We start from the raw sequence: 18,331 nt of genomic DNA, 5'->3' as shown, positions 1-18,331 counted from the left end.
CTGGCTACTATTAATTTCTATACAAACTGTGAAATGTCTGCCATGATGGTTTCACAAAGTCCGCCATCTTTGGCACTCTCTGCATACAAGTCTCGTATATCGACACAGCGTCACCCCGGCTGACGTTCGGCACCACGCAGCGGCCGACAAGCCGCGGTCCGCCGAGAGGCCCCAGCGCGGCCACAACAACTCCGAACTTAGAATATTTTCAGGGCGCCACAACTCGCCCGTTACCTCACAAAGTTCAATGTGTCTAGCACACTGGTTGCAGGCGCTCACCTGGCCTCCTCCTAAACAACATTGTCATCACTGGTACCAAATGAGAACCGCTTACACGAGAAGACACAACAGAGCCCACTCTGCCCCGCAATGAGCTGTCGCTTGACACCACTGAAGTCGCAAACGGCGGTGGTTTGGGGTCACAGGAATGTACGAGAGAGGGAGCCTGCCTCAGAACTGTCCTTGAAGTAACTCGATTGTAACATTTCGTTGTGTCACTATGGCCGCAACTGCTACTCGAATTGCTACTGTACACACAGTGCAGTACACCACAGCCATCGGTGCCCGATCTTCTTGCGACCATACCTTCCCGTGACCATTGATGCCAGCAGTCATGTACAATGGCTACATTCCTGACAAGTCTTTCCGCAATATCACGGAAAGTACATCCACCTTCCTGTAGCGCTATTACACGATCTCGTTCAAAATCATTGAGCTGATGATATGGCGGTTTTGTCTTCTCAAAGGTATTCTTGATTAAAATCAAATGACTATGTCCAGTCTCAAAGGTAACTAACACTCACGATGGGAGGTGGTACTGGTAGAAGAAAAGTTCCTGTGTCCGAAAACCAATACCTGTTGAGACATGGGCCAATCTGTCATCTCATTCCTATCTGCCTGTTATGTAGAAGAAGACAGTCTAGGTTAAGAGGACCAGCCTTGCTCACGAAGTTTCAACGAAGCTGACAGTTTACAGCACTGCACCCAGAACTGTGTGTGGCGCACTGGTTCTGAGTTGAGTGGAAGGACTGACTCAGAGGCTACGGGGGTCTGTGAACGCTAGCTGGTTCAAAAAAATGGTTCAAATGGCTCTGAGCACTATGGGACTTAACTGCTGTGGCGTGTGTGTGTGTGTGGTTTGAGGTTTTCGGGCGCTAAACAGCGTGGTCATCAGCGCCCAAACGCATAGAAACAGGAACACATACAGTGAAGGGACGAAGACGGACACCGAACAAGGAGAACGGCTAAAAGACACAGACCTGACGCAGTTCCAAATCCTCACATACAGAGGCAAAACAAGAGGAGAAGAAACGCACTAAAAGAGGAAAGGAAACACAAGGAAAAGAGAACAGAAATCGAAGTGAAACAAGTAGGTAATCGTGACTGGCGGACCTCTTACCTAAAGCCTGGGTGAGCCAGTCACCCAGCAACACATTAAAATCCTCTCCCTAAAATCCGAGGCAACAAATTGGACAGGACACAAAACTGTAAGACCTTAACCACAGTCGTTGCGTCGTGTTGCAAAATAGAGGGCAAATCCGGTGGCAAGGAAACCACCGCCCTCTGGTCAGAGAATAAAGGGCAGTCAAGTAAAATGTGGCGGACCGTAATCTGGACGCCACAAGAACTGCAGATTGGGGGGTCCTCCCGCCGGAGTAAAAAACCGTGCGTTAAGGGACTGTGCCCGATGCGGAGGCGAGTGAGGAGAACCTCATCCCGCCTGCATGACTGGTAGGACGTACGCCATGGCCGCGTGGTGGCCTTGACCAGACGCAGCTTATTTTCACCGACTGCCAGCCACTCCTCTTCCCATTGACGCAAAACACGAAAACGCAAAAGGGAGGTAACAGCATGGAGGGGGACGGCACATTCAACAACGTGAGGGAGGGAACATGCATCTTTGGCAGCCACATCCGCCAGTTCGTTTCCCCTAATACCCACGTGCCCCGGCACCCAGCAGAAAGAAACCTCCTTCCCCTGCCGTTGCAGGTGGAGTAGGGCATCATGGATGTTCTGGACGACCGTATCCGCTGGGTACAAGTGTTGCATGGTCTGAAGGGCACTCAAGGAGTCAGAACAGATGAGAAACTTAAGACTGGGAACACATCTCATCTGCTACAAGGCCCGCAAGATCGCAAACAATTCGGCATCAAAGATGGTAAACGCTGCAGGAAGCTGTAACTTGACGACTCGATCAGGGAAAACAACAGCACAACCAACAGAGCCCCCCTGTTTAGAGCCATCCGTAAATACTGGTACATGGTCGGGATGCTGGTTTAAAATATCATAAAATAAGGAGGTAAAAACAAACGCAGGAGTGCAGCTCCTCCGGTACTCTGACAAGTCTAAAAGGACGCTGGGCCTCTGGAGCAACCAGGATGGCAGACGGGTAAAACCCTGGAGTTGGGGTGCCACACGCTCCACACCAAGGGACTCAAGCAAATGCTTGGCACGAATCCCAAATGGTCTCGTTGCCCTTGGGCGACTGGAAAAGAGACGTTCCATAGGCGGTCGGGCAACAGTAGGGTATGCAGGGGAGGTAGGACAGGCAAGGAATTGACACACCCGTCGCACCATGAGGAGTTTCCGCCGGATGGCGAGCGGCGGTTCCCCTGCCTCAGCAAACAGGCTGGGGATGGGACTGGTACGGAAGGCACCAGTAGCCAGCCTGATACCCTCATGGTGTACTGCGTCAAGAATCTTCAGATACGAAGGCCTCGCTGACTCATACACAGTGCATCCATAGTCAAGACGCGACCGGACGAAAGCCCTATAAAACTGCAGCAGACGCGCCCGATCTGCTCCCCAGGACCGATGACTCAGACACTTCAAAATATTCAGCGCCTTCAGGGCCCGCACCTTGAGGTCTTTTAAGGTGCGGCAACCACGACAACTTGGAATCAAAAGTGAGGCCCAGGAACCTCACAGTGTCCCTAAAAGGAAGAATGGTGCCCCTCAGACGCAATTCAGGTGAGGTAAAAGCACGTCGAGAACGATTAAAATGAACACACACACATTTGTGGCCATCAGTCCCCTAGAACTTAGAACTACTTAAATCTAACTAACCTCAGGAGATCACACACATCCATGCCCAAGACAGGATTCGAACCTGCGATCGTAGCGGTCGCGCGGTTTCAGACTGAGAACCGCTCGGCCACTCCGGCCGGCAAGCTAGGCTGGACTTCCTGGACTTGCGCCGAAGGGTTGCGAACTGCAAGATCCTCCTAAATGGGTCAGGAATGCACTGCGCATCAAAGACTGCTATCCAGGCAGCTGACTGTGTGTGCGGTGCACACAAGTTTTTTCGTTTATTTTTTTGTGTAGATTACATGACTCTCAGTTCAATTCAGATGACGAGAGCTAGGAGTGGCCCGGAAGTATCAACATACGATCCAAGGAAACACCTCCAACAAAGAGAGTATTAAAACCGTAGTGATTAACGGGCGAAGTATTCACAACGAGTGCCACAGTTTGGAGCACTCCTAAAAACTGTGGAGCTCACATAACACTAGGTACAGAGAGTTGGTTAAATCCCGAAACCGATAGCAAAGAGATTTTGGGGGAAATTTTGAACGTATATCGAAAGATGGGCAAATGGGAAATGTAGGTGGTGTACATGTCGCATTAGGTCAGAAATTCAAATCCACTAAGGTACAAATTGAAACTGCGTGAGTCGTTTCTGTGAAGGCAGGACGTAAGTATAGGACGAAATAACACTTGAGCCGGCACGGTAGCTCAGCGTGTTCGGTCAGGGAGTTAGGGCAATACCGAACAAAATGACATTGAAAAGAGAGAGAGGGAGAGAGAAAGAGAGAACTCGCTGGCCTCTGTAATAATAATAATAATAATAAAACTGAGTGAAGGGATCAACAACGAACTTCAACGGATGTTATCTGACGTCCGCTACGACCAAATACAACGAAATATTACGAACAAAATGCTTAAAAAAAGCCGGTAGAGCACTTGCCCGCGAAAGGAAATGGTCCTGAGTTCGACTCTCGGTCTGGCACACAGTTTTAATCTGCCAGGAAGGTTCACACCTACTTTTATTTGAGCTTTTTACTGGCTTCTTTCTGTAGACACATTTAGTTTATTTTATTTTGGAGAGTTGGCGACATTGTTTTTTGGCACACTCTAGTTTTAAATCGGGAGCCAGTCATCCCATTTACATTGGGCTCCCAAAACCAAATTTCGTTAACCGATTTCCCAGTACAGCTTTTGGGTGTTCATGTATATACTACAAAATCGATTCAAGAAATCCTCTTCTGCTTGCCGGTTTTCAATAGCGCAGTCGATTTTCACAACCGGTTTTGAAACGTGCTCGGGCTGTCATGTTGCGTCTTGTTTCTCCAATTTTTCGGCTAATATGAACGGAGTGGCTTTTTGAAAGATAAGTAGAAAGCCGGCCGGATTGGCCGTGCGGTTCTGGGCGCTACAGTCTGGAGCCGAGCGACCGCTACGGTCGCAGGTTCGAATCCTGCCTCGGGCATGGATGTGTGTGATGTCCTTAGGTTAGTTAGGTTTAATTAGTTCTAAGTTCTAGGCGACTGATGACCTCAGAAGTTAAGTCGCATAGTGCTCAGAGCCATTTGAACCATTTGATAAGTAGAAATATTAGACTGAAGCTGTTTACACCTCATCTAATTGAAGATAAATAGGGACTGTGCTGACTAAATCACAAACTGTGACAGCTGTTTTCCAGGCGCCATATTTAACTGTGCTAGCAAATCCGCTTCAGGCCTTCACACGTAAACGCGACAGCGAGGAATGGTTTTCGAAATTAGGCTTTCGTTTTCCGGAAGATGTGTTGCATGTAAACGTAGTGTGTGAGCGTACATTCAGTGACATGTCTTGTGTGTGATCGATCATTCTTAATGGCTAAAACACAAGAAAGTCGCAGTTTTAACAGTGGTTCGGAGGAGCACTATTGTTTTGTCGAGTTCAGAGGAAAACCCATGTGTCTATTGTCTAATAGTAAAATGTCTGAGCCCAAGAGAAGAAACGTAGAACGTCATTTTTCGACAAATCACACAAACTACTTTCCTGTTAATTCTGGATTACAAAAACATGAAGTTAAAGATTAAAAATCTAAATTAACATAGCAGCAAAGTGTGTTTACAGAGCCAGCTTAACAAAGTACTAACGTAACAAAGGCATCTTACAAAGTCTTATATTTTAGCGATACAGGTAAAACATATCAGTGGCGGGGAAAGTAGTTAAATAAGCAATGATCAGTGCAGCGGAATCTCTGTTCGATGGTCACACAGATTAATCTAAACTTATGTTTTCTATAAAATGACTATTTGTCACACCAAATTGTTACTAGCCGTGGTGAATAAATATCTAAAAAATGCAGAATCGCAGTTACACTCCTGGAAATTGAAATAAGAACACAGTGAATTCATTGTCCCAGGAAGGGGAAACTTTATTGACACATTCCTGGGGTCAGATACATCACATGATCACACTGACAGAACCACAGGCACATAGACACAGGCAACAGAGCATGCACAATGTCGGCACTAGTACAGTGTATATCCACCTTTCGCAGCTATGCAGGCTGCTATTCTCCCATGGAGACGATCGTAGAGATGCTGGATGTAGTCCTGTGGAACGGCTTGCCATGCCATTTCCACCTGGCGCCTCAGTTGGACCAGCGTTCGTGCTGGACGTGCAGACCGCGTGAGACGACGCTTCATCCAGTCCCAAACATGCTCAATGGGGGACAGATCCGGAGATCTTGCTGGCCAGGGTAGTTGACTTACACCTTCTAGAGCACGTTGGGTGGCACGGGATACATGCGGACGTGCATTGTCCTGTTGGAACAGCAAGTTCCCTTGCCGGTCTAGGAATGGTAGAACGATGGGTTCGATGACGGTTTGGATGTACCGTGCACTATTCAGTGTCCCCTCGACGATCACCAGTGGTGTACGGCCAGTGTAGGAGATCGCTCCCCACACCATGATGCCGGGTGTTGGCCCTGTGTGCCTAGGTCGTATGCAGTCCTGATTGTGGCGCTCACCTGCACGGCGCCAAACACGCATACGACCAACATTGGCACCAAGGCAGAAGCGACTCTCATCGCTGAAGACGACACGTCTCCATTCGTCCCTCCATTCACGCCTGTCGCGACACCACTGGAGGCGGGCTGCACGATGTTGGGGCGTGAGCGGAAGACGGCCTAACGGTGTGCGGGACCGTAGCCCAGCTTCATGGAGACGGTTGCGAATGGTCCTCGCCGATACCCCAGGAGCAACAGTGTCCCTAATTTGCTGGGAAGTGGCGGTGCGGTCCCCTACGGCACTGCGTAGGATCCTACGGTCTTGGCGTGCATCCGTGCGTCGCTGCGGTCCGGTCCCAGGTCGACGGGCACGTGCACCTTCCGCCGACCACTGGCGACAACATCGATGTACTGTGGAGACCTCACGCCCCACGTGTTGAGCAATTCGGCGGTACGTCCACCCGGCCTCCCGCATGCCCACTATACGCCCTCGCTCAAAGTCCGTCAACTGCACATACGGTTCACGTCCACGCTGTCGCGGCATGCTACCAGTGTTAAAGATTGCGATGGAGCTCCGTATGCCACGGCAAACTGGCTGACACTGACGGCGGCGGTGCACAAATGCTGCGCAGCTAGCGCCATTCGACGGCCAACACCGCGGTTCCTGGTGTGTCTGCTGTGCCGTGCGTGTGCTCATTGCTTGTACAGCCCTCTCGCAGTGTCCGGAGCAAGTATGGTGGGTCTGACACACCGGTGTCAATGTGTTCTTTTTTCCATTTCCAGGAGTGTATATCATGATCAGGAATGGTGTGTATATTTTTCGCTCCAGTTTGATGAAAGCACTGGTATTTCCGATACTGGACCGTCGTGTTCATTTTTTAGCGTGGTCTATCATGATTTCACGGTTAAGGAATTTGTTAAAGTGTTCCAATTTCATGAACGTACTATCTGATAAGATATATTTAACGCATTCCTAAAATTTACGAATGGTGGCAACATTCCACTCCATGAACTTGTTGCTGCAAAAAATGGGGCGTCTTTATTGACTACAAAGATTAAATGGTTTCTTGCTCTTGCTGCTCAAGATGATTCAGTTCCAAAATGCCTTTCTTATCACCATATTATGCACCAGGAAGCTACATGTGCAAAGGTTCTGAAGTCATGAAAATTGCAACTAGTCTAGTAAATTACATCCGATCATCTTCTACGCGCTATCGATTGTTCGGAAATCTTTTGACTATTTCAGACTGAGTACCCAGCGTTTTCTGGGTATTTATTAATTCAGGTTTTCTATTAGTCCATCTCCTCCTTGCCCTTTTCTCTGTCCTTCCCCTCCTCCCTCCCTCTACGGCAGTCTGCTCCTTCCCCCTCTAATTTAGTCTCTCTTCCTCTTTCTCTCTCTCTAATGCTCTCTGTCTAAGCAGGGGCAGCAGCCTTTTCAGTAGTTGCAGGGGCAACAGTCTGGATGATTGACTGACTGATCTGGCCTTGCAACACTAACCAAAACGGCTGAAAGCAAGGGGAAACTACAGCCGTAATTTTTCCCGAGGGCATGCAGCTTTACTGTATGGTTAAATGATGATGGCGTCCTCTTGGGTAAAATATTCCGGAGGTAAAATAGTCCCCCATTCGGATCTCCGGGCGGGGACTACTCAAGAGGACGTCGTTATCAGGAGAAAGAAAACTGGCGTTCTACGGATCGGAGCGTGGAATGTCAGATCCCTTAATCGGGCAGGTAGGTTAGAAAATTTAAAAAGGGAAATGGATAGGTTGAAGTTAGATATAGTGGGAATTAGTGAAGTTCGGTGGCAGGAGGAACAAGACTTTTGGTCAGGTGAATACAGGGTTATAAATACAAAATCAAATAGGGGGAATGCAGGAGTAGGTTTAATAATGAATAAAAAAATAGGAGCGCAGGTAAGCTACTACAAACAGCATAGTGAACGCATTATTGAGGCCAAGATAGACACGTAGCCCATGCCTACTACAGAAGTACAAGTTTATATGCCAACTAGCTCTGCAGATGATGAAGAAATTGATTAAATGTATGATGAAATAAAATAAATTATTCAGGTAGTGAAGGGAGAGGAAAATTTAATAGTGATGGGTGACTGGAATTAATCATAGCTAACACTTGGTTCAAGAATCATAAAAGAAGGTTGTATACATGGAAGAATCCTGGAGATACTAGAAGGTATCAGATAGATTATATAATGGTAAGACAGAGATTTAGGAACCAGGTTTTAAATTGCAAGACATTTCCAGGGGCAGATGTGGACTCTGACCACAATAGAGGTTGTACAGAGTTTCAGGGAGAGCATAAGGGAACAATTAACAGGAATGGGGGAAAGAAATACAGTATAAGAAGAATGGGTAGCTCTGAGGGATAAAGTAGTGAAGGCAGCAGAGGATCAAGTAGGTAGAAAGACGAGGCCTAGTAGAAATCCTTGGATAACAGAAGAAATATTGAATTTAATTAATGAAAGGAGAAAATATAAAAATGCAGTAAATGAAGCAGGTAAAAATGTATACAAACGTCTCAAAAATTAGATCGACAGGAAGTGCAAAAGCAGGGATGGCTAGAGGACAAATGTAAGGATGTAGAGGCTTATCTCACTAGGGGTAAGATAGATGCTGCCTACAGGAAAATTAAAGAGACCTTTGGAGAAAAGAGAGCCACTTGTATGAATATCAAGGGCGATGTACTTGAGGACAATATTATGGAAATGGAAGAGGATGTAGATGAAGATGAAATGGGAGATACGATACTGCGTGAAGAGTTTGACAGAGCCCCGAAAGACCTGAGTCGAAACAAGGCCCCAGGAGTAGACAACATTCCATTAGAAATACTGACGACCTTGGGAGAGCCAGTCCTGACAAAACTCTACCATCTGGTGAGCAAGATGTACAAGACAGGTGAAATACCCTCAGACTTCAAGAAGAATTTTATAATTCCATCCCAAATAAAGCAGGTGTTAACAGATGTGAAAATTACCGAACTATCAGTTTAATAAGTCATAGCTGCAAAATACTAACGCGAATTCTTTACAGGCGAATGGAAAAACTTGTACAAGCCGACCTCGGGAAAGATCAGTTTTGATTTCGCAGAAATGTTGGAACACGTGAGGCAATACTGACCCTACGACTTATCTTAGAAAATAGATTAAGGAAAGGCAAACCTACATTTCTGGCATTTTTAGACTTAGAGAAAGCTTTTGGCAATGTTGACTGGAATACTCTCTTTCAAATTCTAAAGGTGGCAGGGATAAAATACAGGGAGCGAAAATCGATTTACAATTTGTACAGAAACCAGATGGCAGTTATAAGAGTCGAGGGGCATGAAAGGGAAGCAGCGGTTGGGAAGGGAGTGAGACAGGGTTGTAGCATGTCCCCGATGTTATTCAATCTGTATATTGAGCAAGCAGTAAAGGAAACAGAAGAAAAATTCGGAGTAGGAATCAAAATCCATGGAGAAGAAATAAAACCTTTGAGGTTCGTCGATGACATCGTAATTCTGTCAGAGACAGCAAAGGACTTGGAAGAGCAGTTGAACGGAATGGACAGTGTTTTGAAAGGAGGATATAAGATGAACAGCAACAAAAGCAAAACGAGGATAATGGATTGTACTCGAATTAAGTCGGGTGATGCTGAGGGAATTAGATTAGTAAATGAGACACTTAAAGTAGTAAAGGAGTTTTGCTATTTGGGGAGCAAAATAACTGATGATGGTCGAAGTAGAGAGGATATAAAATGTAGACTGGCAACGGCAAGGAAAGCGTTTCTGAAGAAGAGAAATTTGTTAACATCAGGTATAGATTTAAGTGTCAGGAAGTCATTTCTGAAAGTATTTGTATGGAGTGTAGCCATGTATGGAAGTGAAACATGGACGATAAATAGTTTGGACAAGAAGAGAATAGAAGCTTTCGAAATGTGGTGCTACAGAAGAATGCTGAAAATTAGATGGGTAGATCACATAACTAATGAGGAGGTATTGAATAGAATTGGGTAGAAGAGGAGTTTGTGGCATAACTTGACAAGAAGAAGGGACCGGTTGGTAGGACATGTTCTGAGGCATCAAGGGATCTCAAATTTAGCATTGGAGGGCAGCGTGGAGGGTAAAAATCGTAGAGGGAGACCAAGAGATGAATACACTAAGCAGATTCAGAAGAATGTAGGTTGCAGTAACTACTGGGAGATGAAGAAGCTTGCACAGGATAGAGTAGCAAGGAGAGCTGCATCAAACCAGTCTCAGGACTGAAGACAACAACAACAACAAAATGCTGTCCCTCTCTCTGTCCATCTCCTCCTTCTCTGCATTTCTCAGAGCGAAGAAACATAGTATCCTATGATACATCTCGAATCTGGCAGCTCATACAAATATAAAGTTTAAACGGTGCACGTAGAAGCCTGATAGTACTGGGAAATAACAACCAATCTGACGGACAGTTAAAGGTTTATTAACCGTTTACCGTGGTTTCGACAAATATAAATATGTCTTCTTCGAAGGATAATGAACGTGACGTCCTTCGCTTGCTACTTTGGGTTGGCTGGTTGGTTGATGTAAGAGGGCGGGGGGGGGGGGGGGGGGGGGAAGGTACCAAACTGCTTCGTCATCGGTTCCTTGTTCCTATAAACAAGTCCACGAGGGAAGGAATAAAAGAAACAAGACTTATCGCACCAAACGTGGAGAAAACAAATACCACAACAACTCAGAAGGACAATAAATACCAGAATTTATAAAATAAGAAAAGAAAACCACAGAGAAACGCAAGAAACGGGCAGAAAGGATTAAAACAGTAGAGACGACCGTGGCTGACTGATCACACGAAAAGGATAAGCCAGTCACTCTGCAACACATCAAAACCTTCAGCCTAAAAGCACGAGGGCAGAAAACATAGATGGTTAAAGGGCATGCGCTAAAAATTAGGGAACGATAACCCCCCCTCCCCCCTTACGTGTATAACGAAAACTAAATCAGACGATGAGGAGTTGTCAGCTAAAGGTAATGGTAACAAGTCTGGTAACTGAAAATTCCGTCGCAAGACAGCTGAAGCAAGACAGTGCAACAGAGTAAGGGCCACCGTCAACCAGCCGCTGCACCGACACTGGGGTGGGTCTTCACGCGGGGAGAAGATAGCCGTGGGACAGCGAAGCGTGGCCGAGGCGGAGCCGGCAGAGGACCACACAGTGTGTGTGTGTGTGGTTTGAGGTTTTCGGGCGCTAAACAGCGTGGTCATCAGCGCCCAAACGCATAGAAACAGAAACACATGCAGTGAAGGGACGAAGACGGACACCGAACAAGGAGAACGGCTAAAAGACACAGACCTGACGCAGTTCCAAATCCTCACATTCAGAGGCAAAACAAGAGGAGAAGAAACACACTAAAACAGGAAAGGAAACACAAGGAAAAGTGAACAGAAATCGAAGTGAAACAAGTAGGTAATCGTGACTGGCGGACATCTTACCTAAAGCCTGGGTGAGCCAGTCACCCAGCAGCACATTAAAATCCTCTTCCTAAAATCCGAGGCAACAAATTGGACAGGACACAAAACCGTAAGACCTTAACCACAGTCGTTGCGTCGTCTTGCAAAATAGAGGGCAAATCCGGTGGCAAGGAAACCACCGCCCTCTGGTCAGAGAATAAAGGACAGTCAAGTAAAATGTGGCGGACCGTAATCTGGACGCCACAAGCACTGCAGATTGGGGGGTCCTCCCGCCGGAGTAAAAAACCGTGCGTTAAGGGACTGTGCCCGATGCGGAGGCGAGTGAGGAGAACCTCATCCCGTCTGCATGACTGGTAGGACGTACGCCATGGCCGCGTGGTGGCCTTGACCAGACGCAGCTTATTTTCACCGACTGCCAGCCACTCCTCTTCCCATTGACGCATAACACGAAAACGCAAAAGGGAGGTAACAGCATGGAGGGGGACGGCACATTCAACAACGTGAGGGAGGGAACATGCATCTTTGGCAGCCACATCCGCCAGTTCGTTTCCCCTAATACCCACGTGCCCCGGCACCCAGCAGAAAGAAACCTCCTTCCCCTGCCGTTGCAGGTGGAGTAGGGCATCATGGATATTCTGGACGACCGTATCCGCCGGGTACAAGTGTTGCATGGTCTGAAGGGCACTCAGGGAGTCAGAACAGATGAGAAACTTAAGACTGGGAACACATCTCATCTGCTCCAATGCCCGCAAGATTGCAAACACACAGTCCCTGCGAGATGCCCGCATGGAGGACTTCCACACATCCGTAGTCCCCCTGTATTGACCGACCAAGTGCAACAGGCATGGAACACTCCACTCCATAAACTGACATCCGGCACCTGCGCAATATAATGTAGGGACGATTGGGTGCTTGCATTCAACATTCTGGCGGTTATACCGGTTATTAATGTACCATTATTTCACATTTGCAATGACTTATCTCGCACTTACATTAACATGTGATTTTGCAATGTTTATCACTTACATATGTTGTCCAGACAAATACATTCCCCAAACTTGATTACTCTACATTAATTATTTTTTCGGTGTTGCGTTTCTTTCTGTCTGTGTAGGTCGATTCTCTCGAATGCATTCACGTAAAGAACCGCACAGCTTTATTACAGTCCCAAACCGGCGTCAACACTTTGCAACAACCTATTTGTGTTTCACTGTGACTGAACTGGTCCATATGTGTACTATTGGGAGTTGAGTTTCCTTCACTTCATCTACAATATCGCTGGCCAAAATCTGTCATTATCACAGTTTCCAGACTCTGTAGACTTTCCAGTCGCCTCGCATTTAAGGGATGCCTTTCCATTTTCATCAACCTAAATAACATCCAAAGCTGATATTATTTATATCCAGTTAACATTGAGACTACAGCAGGAGTCGTGACGCCCTGACCGACGTGTTTCTGCAGGTCTTTGTGCGGAAACCGATTTGTTTAATTTTGACTTCAAAATATTCCTGCGACTCGTCGATGCAGAGAAGAAAACGTGCATTTGTTGCAACAGACGGAAAAAAGCCGTTTTGATGACAACACTCTCCTACAAACGATCCTACTATGTTAAAGTACTAAGCTGCACGCGGTATATAAACAGCAAGAGCACGGGGGCCAGAGTAAAAGCCATATTGCTTGTACTGTCATATGATTGCATAAATGAATGTCCAAATCTTGTTTACTTGATAAATTTAGTAATGAGTCAGCCAATTCTACTGTTTCGTGCCATGAATTTGGGATAAAACAGACAACTCTTTCAAAACGAAATCCATCTTTTGATAAATGCATTATAACAAAAGATAGCTGACTCGCGTGGGTAATATCAGGTATAGAGACTAATATGGTGGAAAAATATTCAGGTTCCTTCATCTCATCTGTAATGTACTTCACCACTCTTTCTTCACAATTTTGAAAAGGAAGAAATGATTAGCTACCTTTTCCGTTGTTATGATGAAGTTCTGCATGTTTAGCTAGAAAAGGATCGAATTCTGCTATTAGCTGTGGTGCCATCTCGAAACTTCCGCAGTGTGTTGACCCAAATTCATAGTTCTGAAAGAACGGCGTCTTTCGTTAATGAAAGTAGTCGTGATATATAAGATCTTGATTTCTCACGCAATTGCTTTTCGTTATGGATGAGTCAGTTGTATTTACAGCGAAATTTCTCCTTCAGAAAATGACTGACCATAAATCAACTATAAGATTTTTTGCAATCATTGGGCGTTATTGCAGAATTTTGCAAATGCAGTGTTTGTGGAAATTATATGGTTTTGACAAAGGTTTCATTATCACGCATTTCCGACGAATACATGTGGAGGTGCAGAAATAATAATATATGGAGATCCATATGCAGGGGGACATGGTTCGAAAGATCGAGGCTGAATTTAGAAGTAATAGTCATGTTAACCTACCACTTTTGCTATCAATATTCTTGCAAATATGTCATACATGAAGCAGGGGTTTCGTGTGGCACTGTAGTTGACTGGTTTTCATATTGCAGAGAAGTCTGCGGTGAATTTATAAAGTAAAGGTGATCACTGGGAGGGTGGGGGGGGGGGGGGCGACGTTATAGTTGAAGTACATGAGTCGCAGAAGGGGGTCATCATCATTTGGTCGTGAATCACAATATTCGAAGTTTACAAGACGGGGCATGTACCAGTACTACCGAGGGTTATTGGGGAGCTGTAAAATCTGTTGTCGGGCGGGAAAAGAGAAGGATTTCAGTGTTGCAAAGGCCATTTGGATGAATACTGTTGGAGGAAGAGTATTCCTAAAGGTTATTGTGTATTTCTTGCATTTATGAAAATAGTCAGCAAAATGTACAAGTCTCGTTTTGTTAGTTAGGTGTTCGTGGGTCTGATACTTTTTTCTTGTTTTACGTTGCATTTTTTTTTATGATGCTGTACTGCGAGACTGCTACTTTTTTGGTTTCTCTGGGGCGAGGTTTTTCTGTCGTTTAATATTTTGTGGTTACAATGGTGAGCCGATGGGGGTTGATACGTCTTTGGCGGGGGGGGGGGGGGGGGGGGGTTGTGTGATTGACTCGTGATATCATATTTTTATTATTTTAAAATATCACGTCTGGTTGAGGGCGGGTGGGGGTGGTAGGGAAGAACTAATTTGGGTGGAACCTCTTTCGTGCCTTGCAGTTTGTGTTTCTTATGAACTTTTTTCAGTAGTTGCAGGAGCAACAGTCTGGATGATTGATTATTCTGGCCTTGTAACACTAACCAAAACGGCCTTGCTGTGCTGGTTCTACGAACGGCTGAAAGCAAGGGGAAACTACAGCCATAATTTTTCCCTAGGGCATGCAGCTTTACTCTATGATTAAATGATGATGGCGTCCTCTTGGGTAAATTATTTCGGAGGTAAAATAGTCCCCTATTCGGATCTCCGGGAGGGGACTACTCTGGAGGACGTCATTATCAGTAGAAAGAAAACTGGCGTTCTTCGGATCGGAGCCTTTTGGTAGAATTTTGCACAGAGCATAGCTTAATCATAGCTAACACTTGGTTCAAGAGTCATGAAAGAAGGTTGTATACATGGAAGAGGGCTGGAGATACTGGGAAGTTTCAGATAGATTATATAATGGTAAGACAGAGATTTAGGAACAAGGTTTTAAATTGTAAGACATTTCCAGGGGCAGATGCGGACTCCGACCACAATCTATTGTTTATGAGCAGTAGATTAAAACTGAATAAACTGCAAAAAGGTAGGAATTTAAGGAGATGGGACCTGGATAAACTGACTAACCAGAGGTTGTAGGGAGTTTCAGAGAGAGCATTTGGGAACGATTGACAAAAATGGGGGAAAGAAATACAGTAGAAGCAGAATGGGTAGCTTTGAGAGATGAAATAGTGAAAGCAGCAGAGGATCAAGTAGGTAAAAAGACGAGGGCCAGTACAAATCCTTGTGTAACGTAAGATATATTGAACTTAATTGATGAAAGGAGAACCTATAAAAATGCAGCAAATGAAGCAAGCAGAAAGGAATACAAACGCCCCAAAAATGAGATTGACACTAAGTGAAAATGGCTAAGCAAGGACGGTTACAGGACAAATGTAAGGATGTAGAGGCATCAGTTTAATAAGTCATGGCTGCAAAATACTCACACGAATTCCTTACAGACGAATGGAAAAACTGGTACAAGCCGACCTCGGGAAAGATCAGTTTGGATTCCGTAGAAATGTTGGAACACGTGAGGCAATGCTGACCGTATGACTTATCTTAGAAGATTGATTAAGGAAAGGCAAACCAACGTTTCTAGCATTTGTAGACTTACTGAAAGCTTTTGACGGTGTTGACTGGAATACTCTCTTTCAAATTCTGAAGGTGGCAGGGGTCAAATACAGGGAACGAAAGGCTATTTACAATTTGTACAGAAACCGGATTGCAGTTATAAGAGTCGAAGGGCATGAAAGAGAAGCAGTATTTGGGAAGGGAGTGAGACAGGGTTGTAGCCTGTCCCCGATGTTATACAATCTGTATATTGAGCAAGCAGTAAAGGAAACAAAAGAAAAACTCGGAGTAGGAATTACAAGCCATGGAGAAGAAATAAAAACTTTGAGGTTCGCCGATGACATTGTAATTATGTCAGAGAGACAGCAAAGGACTTGGAAGAGCAGTTGAACGGAATGGACAGTGTCTTGAAAGGAGGGTATAAGACGAACATCAACATAAGCAAAACGAGGATAATGGAATGTAGTCGAGTTAAGTCGGGTGATGCTGAGGGAATTAGATTAGGAAATGAGACACTTAAAGTAGTAAAGGAGTTTTGCTATTTGGGGAGCAAAATAACTGATGATGGTCGAAGTAGAGAGGATATAAAATGTAGACTGGCAATGGCAAGGAAAGCGTTTCTGAGGAAGAGCAATTTAACATCGAGTATAGATTTAAGGGTCTGGAAGTCATTTCTGAAAGTATATGTATGGAGTGTAGCCGTGTATGGAAGCGAAACAAGGACGATAAATAGTTTGGACAAGAAGAGAATAGTAGCTTTCGAAATTTGGTGTTACAGAAGAATGTTGAAGATTAGATGGGTGGATCACATAACTAATGAGAAGGTATTGAATAGAATTGGGTAGAAGAGGAATTTGTGGCACAATTTGACCAGAAGAAGGGATCGGTTGGTAGGACATGTTCTGAGGCATCAAGGGATCACCAATGTAGTACTTGATGGCAGCGTGGAGGGTAAAAATCGTAGAGGGAGACCAAGAGATGAATACACTACGCAGATTCAGAAGGATGTAGGCTGCAGTAGGTACTGGGAGATGAAGAAGCTTGCACAGGATAGAGTAGCAAGGAGAGCTGCACCAAACCAGTCTCAGGACTGAAGAACACAACAACAACAACTAGAAATGTCTTCCTATATAGATTACTTCTAGTTACCGATTCCAAATATCCGATGGTTCATTACTTAGATCGTTTTTGCAGTACGTGTGGAAAATATAATACAATATCTGCACTCGTAATTCCTCTCTGAAGTTTTGCGAAAAAATTAGTAATTTTGGAGTCAGTAACTAGACTGACTTATATATGAGATCAATTCCATTTACCGATTCCATCTATCCGAAAGTTCATTACTCTGATCTTTATTTTTCCAGTAGTTATCTCAAATGTGATGACATTTTTCAGCTCGTAATTGCTCTCTGACTTTTCGCGAAACAGCTACAAGCAATATTTGTTAATTTGTAATGGAGTTCCTGGTTTGTTTAGGATTTACGGTGTTCGTTTCTCCATAAGTATGTTATTAACTCTTATTTCTTATAATTCGCTTTATATCACCATTGTTCTGTTCTACTTTTAATTTCTCCCCGCCCCAAACCCCAACTATCCTGCGCTTCTCCCGTTTGAATCAATAATCAATAATAGAATTAACGTAATTTTGGAATAGGACGATTTGGGTCTAGTGAAGCAGGGGATACAAGTCGGAAGTTCCATGCGGCTTTTCGCGGATGATGCTGTAGTATACAGAGAAGTTGCAGCATTAGAAAATTGTAGCGAAATGCAGGAAGATCTGCAGCGGATAGGCACTTGGTGCAGGGAGTGGCAACTGACCCTTAACATAGACAAATGTAATGTATTGCGAATACATAGAAAGAAGGATCCTTTATTGTATGATTATATGATAGCGGAACAAACACTGGTAGCAGTTACTTCTGTAAAATATCTGGGAGTATGCGTGCGGAACGATTTGAAGTGGAATGATCATATAAAATTAATTGTTGGTAAGGCGGGTACCAGGTTGAGATTCATTGGGAGAGTCCTTAGAAAATGTAGTCCATCAACAAAGGAGGTGGCTTACAAAACACTCGTTCGACCTATACTTGAGTATTGCTCATCAGTGTGGGATCCGTACCAGATCGGGTTGACGGAGGAGATAGAGAAGATCCAAAGAAGAGCGGCGCGTTTCGTCACAGGGTTATTTGGTAACTGTGATAGCGTTACGGAGATGTTTAACAAACTCAAGTGGCAGACTCTGCAAGAGAGGCGCTCTGCATCGCGGTGTAGCTTGCTCGCCAGGTTTCGAGAGGGTGCGTTTCTGGATGAGGTATCGAATATATTGCTTCCCCCTACTTATACCTCCCGAGGAGATCACGAATGTAAAATTAGAGAGATTAGAGCGCGCACAGAGGCTTTCAGACAGTCGTTCTTCCCGCGAACCATACGCGACGGGAACAGGAAAGGGAGATAATGACAGTGGCACGTAAAGTGCCCTCCGCCACACACCGTTGGGTGGCTTGCGGAGTATAAATGTAGATGTAGATGTAGATGTCGGCTTTGAACAATGACGTCATTCCTTAGTCACAGATAGTAATGTCTTCACTTCGAGGCATAAATAATAAAG

This window comes from Schistocerca cancellata, chromosome 6 (genome assembly GCF_023864275.1).
Source record: "Schistocerca cancellata isolate TAMUIC-IGC-003103 chromosome 6, iqSchCanc2.1, whole genome shotgun sequence".
In the NCBI taxonomy this organism is placed as follows: domain Eukaryota; kingdom Metazoa; phylum Arthropoda; class Insecta; order Orthoptera; family Acrididae; genus Schistocerca; species Schistocerca cancellata.
The sequence above is the reverse complement of the archived record's forward strand: the minus strand, read 5'-3'. Positions refer to the sequence as shown.